General features: G+C 38.2%; 1 long non-coding RNA gene and 1 pseudogene across 1 annotated transcript; both read left to right on the top strand.

Moving 5' to 3' along the window:
• Positions 1-257: 257 nt before the first annotated feature.
• On the top strand, positions 258-1,238 carry LOC131683039 (uncharacterized). The gene is made up of 4 exons (XR_009304337.1): positions 258-386; positions 525-635; positions 708-1,006; positions 1,086-1,238. It is a non-coding gene; the product is annotated as an uncharacterized LOC131683039 (long non-coding RNA).
• A 407-nt stretch (positions 1,239-1,645) lies between these two features.
• Positions 1,646-3,329, top strand: LOC131683038 (DEAD-box helicase Dbp80-like; annotated as a pseudogene).
• Positions 3,330-6,409: the final 3,080 nt, after the last annotated feature.

The raw sequence follows: 6,409 nt of genomic DNA, 5'->3' as shown, positions 1-6,409 counted from the left end.
TACCAGTTCCTTGCATGAAAATATTACTGCCTCCACAGTGCTCGTGATTCCATTCCAGCAGCAGCAAGCAATCACTATTCGAGTGCTTATCGCCAACATTTCACAGCAAGCTCAGCAGCAGAACCACCTTCAACCATAACATCAGAAAATTAAGATTTCCTCCAGACCATGTCCATCATCCTAAAGGTCGGTAGCAATAACGTTCAGCCGACGGTACAACCTGGTCAGCAACCGCAATTAGTGCAATAGATCCAAGCCAAATGTAGAAGACCATTGACCAACTGCAAAAAATATAGCAACAGCACATTCAAACACAGTAGCAGCAGCATACTATACTGTACCATGCGGTGTGCAGGAGGACTTTTTTATTCAGTTGGTGCGGCAAGGTGAGACATTTTTATTACCTTTTTTTATTTCGAAAGGATCAGTACCGTGTTTAGTACATTGTAATGTAATACCCTATTCTTCTTTAAAAAGCTCGAGTTCACTCATTTACGGATATTTTTTATTATGATTTTTTTCAGATCGAACATAAACAACATAATATCATGGTAATCACCCAGCAAGAGAACGCAGTGATAATGGATCAACAGAAAACACAACATCAATATGCTCGGAAAGGACTTTCTCTTTCGGTATGTATTTACCAGTAGCATCCCTCCTCCAAACATTCCTTTGCATATCTAGATGTCCTTATCAATTCACAGAACAAACATAATGGCACGGTTCAATCGGCTAACCGTTTGGAATAAGCGCTCATCAGCGGTTTCATGGCAGGGAAGTGAGCAGGCAAAAGAAGGCATCGTTTTTTCCGCAAGGTCGCTCTGGTCAAAATTTCAGCGAATTGCAGGGAATAAACCACCCGAGGGACAGTACCCGTGCTGATTCAGGACGATTTCCCATACTTTGTACCTTGCTATTGAATTTTAATACCCGATCGAAACGATGGCAAGCGCTGCCGATAACTGGGTCAAAAAGACGACGGATCAAGAAATTTCTGCACTCGGTAAGTATTTTTTTGTTATAACCTATTTTTGAAGCGATCATTGGGATGGGATTTGAATTTTTCTTTTTAATGCAAATAGGTTAGCGAACTGAGTACATATCACCAAGGATAAGGATTCAGAGCCGGCGGCTGGCAGTCCAGAGAAAGAGAATGCGGAAAAACCTAGTCCACCGGCAGTAGAACCAAAGCTGCACCTGATGTTTGGAGTTCGGTAGCTACGGAAATTCTGACTCTAGCAGCTCCAGAAGAAAAACAAGGGGCAAGAGAAAATGGAGAAACAGCTTCCTCCGCGGAAGATGCAGAGGCATTCAAGTAAGTCGAAATCTGCAGAAAATTTTGATTAGGACATAAGGAACATTGAGAGCCTCTCTTTGTTTACTTTCTCCTTCGATTATTTTGACGTCACTATAACACTTTGCACTAATTTTCCAGTACATAGCCGATGGTTTTTACTAAAATATTAGGCAAAGAGTTGAGTACTAAATATTGAAACGACCGAGTAATAAACAGAAGAGAAAGACCCCAAAGAAAATCTCATTGTTGCTTACGTCCTATTCTAAATTTTCTCCCGAAATATTCAGTATCAGCTTTAAAATTATCCATGACTAATCTTTTAGCCCGGCGGATGCAAGTTTGCTAATGAAAGATGCTCGTTAAGGTCTAGTAGAATCAAAGCTGGATCTGGAGGTGCAGCGGAAGGATTGGTTGGTTAAAACTTTCGAAGCTTTGCACATGAAGCAGGAATTACTACAGAGAGTCTATGCGATGGGTTTCAACGCCCCTTCCAAGATTCAGGAGATGGCTGTACCTACTCTGTTGACCGGTCCGCCACGGAATATAATCGCCCAGAGTCAGTCGGGAATAGGAAAAACCGCTGCCTTCGTGCTGGCAATGCTCAGTTGAGTCCATCAGTTAAAAAACTATCTGCAGGTGATTTGCCTTTCCCCCACGTATGAGCTGGCAATTCAGAAGGGGGAAGTAGCTGCCAAAATGGCAAAGTTTTGTCCGGAAATCAAACTTCCTTACGCCGTTCGCGGTGAGGAGACCATCAAAGGGGCGAAGCTGACTAATCATATCATCATCGGAACACCCGGCAAGCTAATGGACTGGGGTATAAAGTTCAGGACGTACGACCTAGTTTTCCCTTTTTGTACTGGACGAGGCGGGTGTTATGGTCGGTGTTCTTCTTGGCCACGTATGAGCGCGAGGTGATGGAGTTTGCCGAGTACATCGTACCCAATCCGATAGTCATTCGGCAGGCGCGGGAGCAAAAATCACTCGATAACATCAAACAGTACTACGTCAAGTTCCGCAACCAGGACGAGAAATTGTGTGATTACCGTCGGACAAGCGATCATTTTCTGTCATATGATATATAGGACAGTTGTAAACTCCAAGTAAACTTATTATCAGAACTGTTAATCGATCGAAACAGGTGCACAAAACGGCCGGTTGGTTGACCGGCAGGCTGTCCCAGGATGGTCACTCGCTAGCGGTACTGTCCGGTGATCTGACGGTGGAGCAACGGTTGGACGCTCTGGATCGATTCCGAACCGGACTAGAGAAGGTACAGATTATAACGAACGTTTTGTCCAGGGGTAAGTTCCACCACTTGATTCTGGCTACAGCACCAGGTTACGGAGAGATTCTTTCGTCTTAGGTATCGACGTCGAACAGGTGACCATTGTCGTCAACTTCGACCTGCCGATGGATCAGCAGGGACGAGCCGATTGCGAAACGTATCTACATCGAATTAGACGCACCGGTAGATTCGGTAAGTGTGACTCATTCTCGTGATCCTATAGATTGTATTTCTTCCCATTTCTTTAACAGAACGGAATCACCATCAATCTAGTGGGCAGTGATCGAAGCATGATGATTTGCAGATCAATCAAAAAACACTTCCGGAAAAAGATTCAGTTGCTAGACGCGGAGAATTCGGACGAAATTGAAAAGATCGCACCGTAATGTGTTTTCGACCAGCTACTGGTGAAAGGCGTAGGAGCTTTTTTGGGTCATACTTGTTTTGATTCTGAATTTATAATTTTATTATATTTTTTTTATTTTTTTTCTTTCTTGACCTGACATAAGGTATACAAATGTAACCAACAGAGTATCGTAAGCTAATAAATTTACAATTACAATTTAGCTCTACCCAGTTCCATCCAAACATTTGAAAAGGGCCTAACTGCAAAATGTAACAAATTGAAATTTCATGTTTTCCATTAACAAATATCTACCCGAGCACGTACATAACGCAACATTTGATTATGAAGAATTTTGATAGCGATTTTACAACAATTTATAAAAGGGCCTAATTGATTTTTATGGCCGAACTCATTATGAAAGGACCTAACTTATTGAAAAGTGCCTAACTAGCAATACACTCGTTTTAAATGGATTATAACGTATTGAATTATAACTGATTGTAAAAGGCTTTTAACATCTTTTCCATAATTTATATACAGGGCCAATCTGATTTTATGATGTTCAGTGGGGTCAATCTTACCATCAATTTAGAATTCAGTTAATGGTTATAACTTTCAGTTAAATGGACTTTTGAGAACCCGACTTTGTTTTTTATTTTATTTTGTCGTTGAACGGCCAGTAGAGAAAGCGGTGGAAAAATTATTCGAAAGACTAACCTTGAAGCAGAAGATGAAAAATATTTTGCTCATTATCATGTGAATCAAAATTCCAAGAAGACAAAACATAGCTATAAAAACACAAAAAGATATCTTAACTGATATATGCTTTGAAGCGATTCAAGGCGAAAGCGACTAGGTTTGAATTTAGTATATTTTTACATTTATTTATTTCTTCATTATTTACTTATATGTTCATTTATTTCTGGGGAAAATTTTCATTAGGTCGTATCGTAAGTAACAATGTTATTCTTTTGGTTTACTTTTTACTCTGTAATAAACCAAGCCGTTTAAACATTCGCCCCTTCGTTCTTTGCATAATGTGCTAGACGAAACCATCGTCCTTCGATATGTGCTGAAACATATGTGAAATGTTTATGTTAATGCCTATAAACCGAGAAATTATTCATTAATTTATTTACCAATTTAATTACTTATTGGTGTATTAATTTCTCTATTTATTTATTATTCATTTATATTTTATCAGTGTAGATGTTTCACAATCCTTTCCGATTATTTAGGTTAAATTTTCCTTAAGCGGGTCTGACAGTGCAAAATTTAAAAAAAATCAGATTTTTATTTTTGGATCCCTAAGACAAGAAATATATGCCCAAGAAAGGATTTACTCGAATTCAACTTGGTTCGACTGCTAGAGCCCATCAAACTACCAACTATCAATTTTCAATCGGGTCTTTAGTGTATTTAATATTTTAATGTTTTTATTTTATATTTAATATTTATTATTGAATATTTAACATTTGATATTTAATATATAAAATGTAATATTCAAGGTTTAATATACATATTCAATGCGTGATATTTAGTATTTAATGATCAATGTTTTATATTTGATATACAATACTCAATGATGATGAATGCTCTACTAGACTCGTCACACAAACGTCACATAGATGCGCGCATCACATAGTAACGCTTGAGAACTTCGCGATAATACAAACCCGGTCGTAAACGTGATCATTCACACACACACACCGGTACCCACCGTCTAGCATACAAAAAGCAGCCTGGTGATTAAGTAAACGTGCTATAGCACATACGGTATTCTTGAAGTACAGCAGTTGTTGATCCGATTGGTTGACGATTCGTTTGACCTTCGGTTTTGTTAAGTGACCAATTTAGTTATATAATATAATCCAGTAATTTGGAATCACGATTCAGACCATGGAACACTTTCCCGGGATTCCTTAAACCTTCTCTAGTGTTTCATGCAATAAGAATTACCACGAATTACTTATGGCAATAAATTCGAATTACGATTCTCACAATTGTTATACCAAAAATAGGTTTGTATCCGTACTGTTTATTGGTAGCATTCCCTGAGACTTCCAGAACCTTTAGTAGTAGCCATTGTTATCATAATCGATTTTTAACGTCAGCCAAAGTTTAAAGCCTAGAGTTTGGTTCGACCTGAAACCGATTGAGTCGGAGTCGGTTGTTATATTTGCGCTGGAATCCATTCCGGATTCAGAAACGTGTTTCGAAAGGTAGTTTCCCCGAGGCTTGTGAAAGTGGTAAAGGCGGCCAAGGCAATCAGATTTGCTTCTTAATGGTCAAACGCCGATTTAGACTTATGATTACAATAGATTTGGTTTGAGCGAATTTCTATAATTTATTCTTCTAGAACCGGTAGAAGCAGCCAATTTAGATAAAAAATGGCCAGCCAATGATTTAAATTTCCGATTGCAGGAATTGTGCTGTCTAAATTGGTCAGACTGAACTTCCCCGAGTCATCCGGAACCGTCACAAATAAGCATTATAATTAATCATGCTCGAAATATGATTCACGCTGAGTACGTCACTTCCCTGAGAGCTTCATGAATGGCAAATAGGTTTACAATTGTTACCGATTTCATACACATCCGTGATGAATTAATAAAATACATAATTTAAAACATTCATATGACAGCAGAAATATAAAAAAGAAATAAACAAACAACAGTTGATGTCGTTTTTCAGTTATCAAAAGCGACATCTAACAGCAAACACACAGACTAGTTTTCGCGAGCAAATGTCAAAATTCCGCACGGAAGAAGGAAAAATATTTCGCGACCTCATTTCGCAAGAGGTGCATACTAAGCTTAACGAGCAATCCTAGTACACCGGATTCTTTTTTTCACGCACATTTTTTGCACGACTTTGTTTGCACGGTTTTGCAAAACAACACCATTTTTATGTATAAAATACCTATTTCGATATACCAATTCAATGATACGATTATCCCGTGAAAAACCCTGCAAAAAATTCGTGCTATTTCGAGAAACCGCGTAAAAAAATCCGTGTTATTTCGAGAAACCGTGCAAAAAAAATCCGTGTTATTTCGAAAAACCGTGCTAAAAAATCCGTGTTATTTCGAGAAACTGATGTAAAAAAATCCGTGTTATTTCGAGAAACCGTGCAAAAAAAACCGAGTGATTTGAGAAACCATGAAAAATATTTTTTTCGATAGAATGTAGTAACGGCAGCTTAAAATAAATGAAATTGAATATTTTCAACGTGCTAAGATAATAGTAGTTCCTAACAATTTAAATGCACAAGAAGGTCCACCAATGCATAAAAATGGTACTTTTTACCATCTCAGGAAAAAGGTTTTAATTACAATTAAAGTCACAGATAATGGATGCTTTGGCTCGACTCGAAATGTTTTTAAAAATCGGTAAATAAAATTTCGATGATCGTCACAATGCAGTTGGGCTGCAACTGTGACTTCAAATGTTTATCAATTTGAGTTCACCAAAGT

Source organism: Topomyia yanbarensis, chromosome 2 (genome assembly GCF_030247195.1).
Source record: "Topomyia yanbarensis strain Yona2022 chromosome 2, ASM3024719v1, whole genome shotgun sequence".
Taxonomy (NCBI): domain Eukaryota; kingdom Metazoa; phylum Arthropoda; class Insecta; order Diptera; family Culicidae; genus Topomyia; species Topomyia yanbarensis.
The sequence above is the reverse complement of the archived record's forward strand: the minus strand, read 5'-3'. Positions and strand labels throughout refer to the sequence as shown.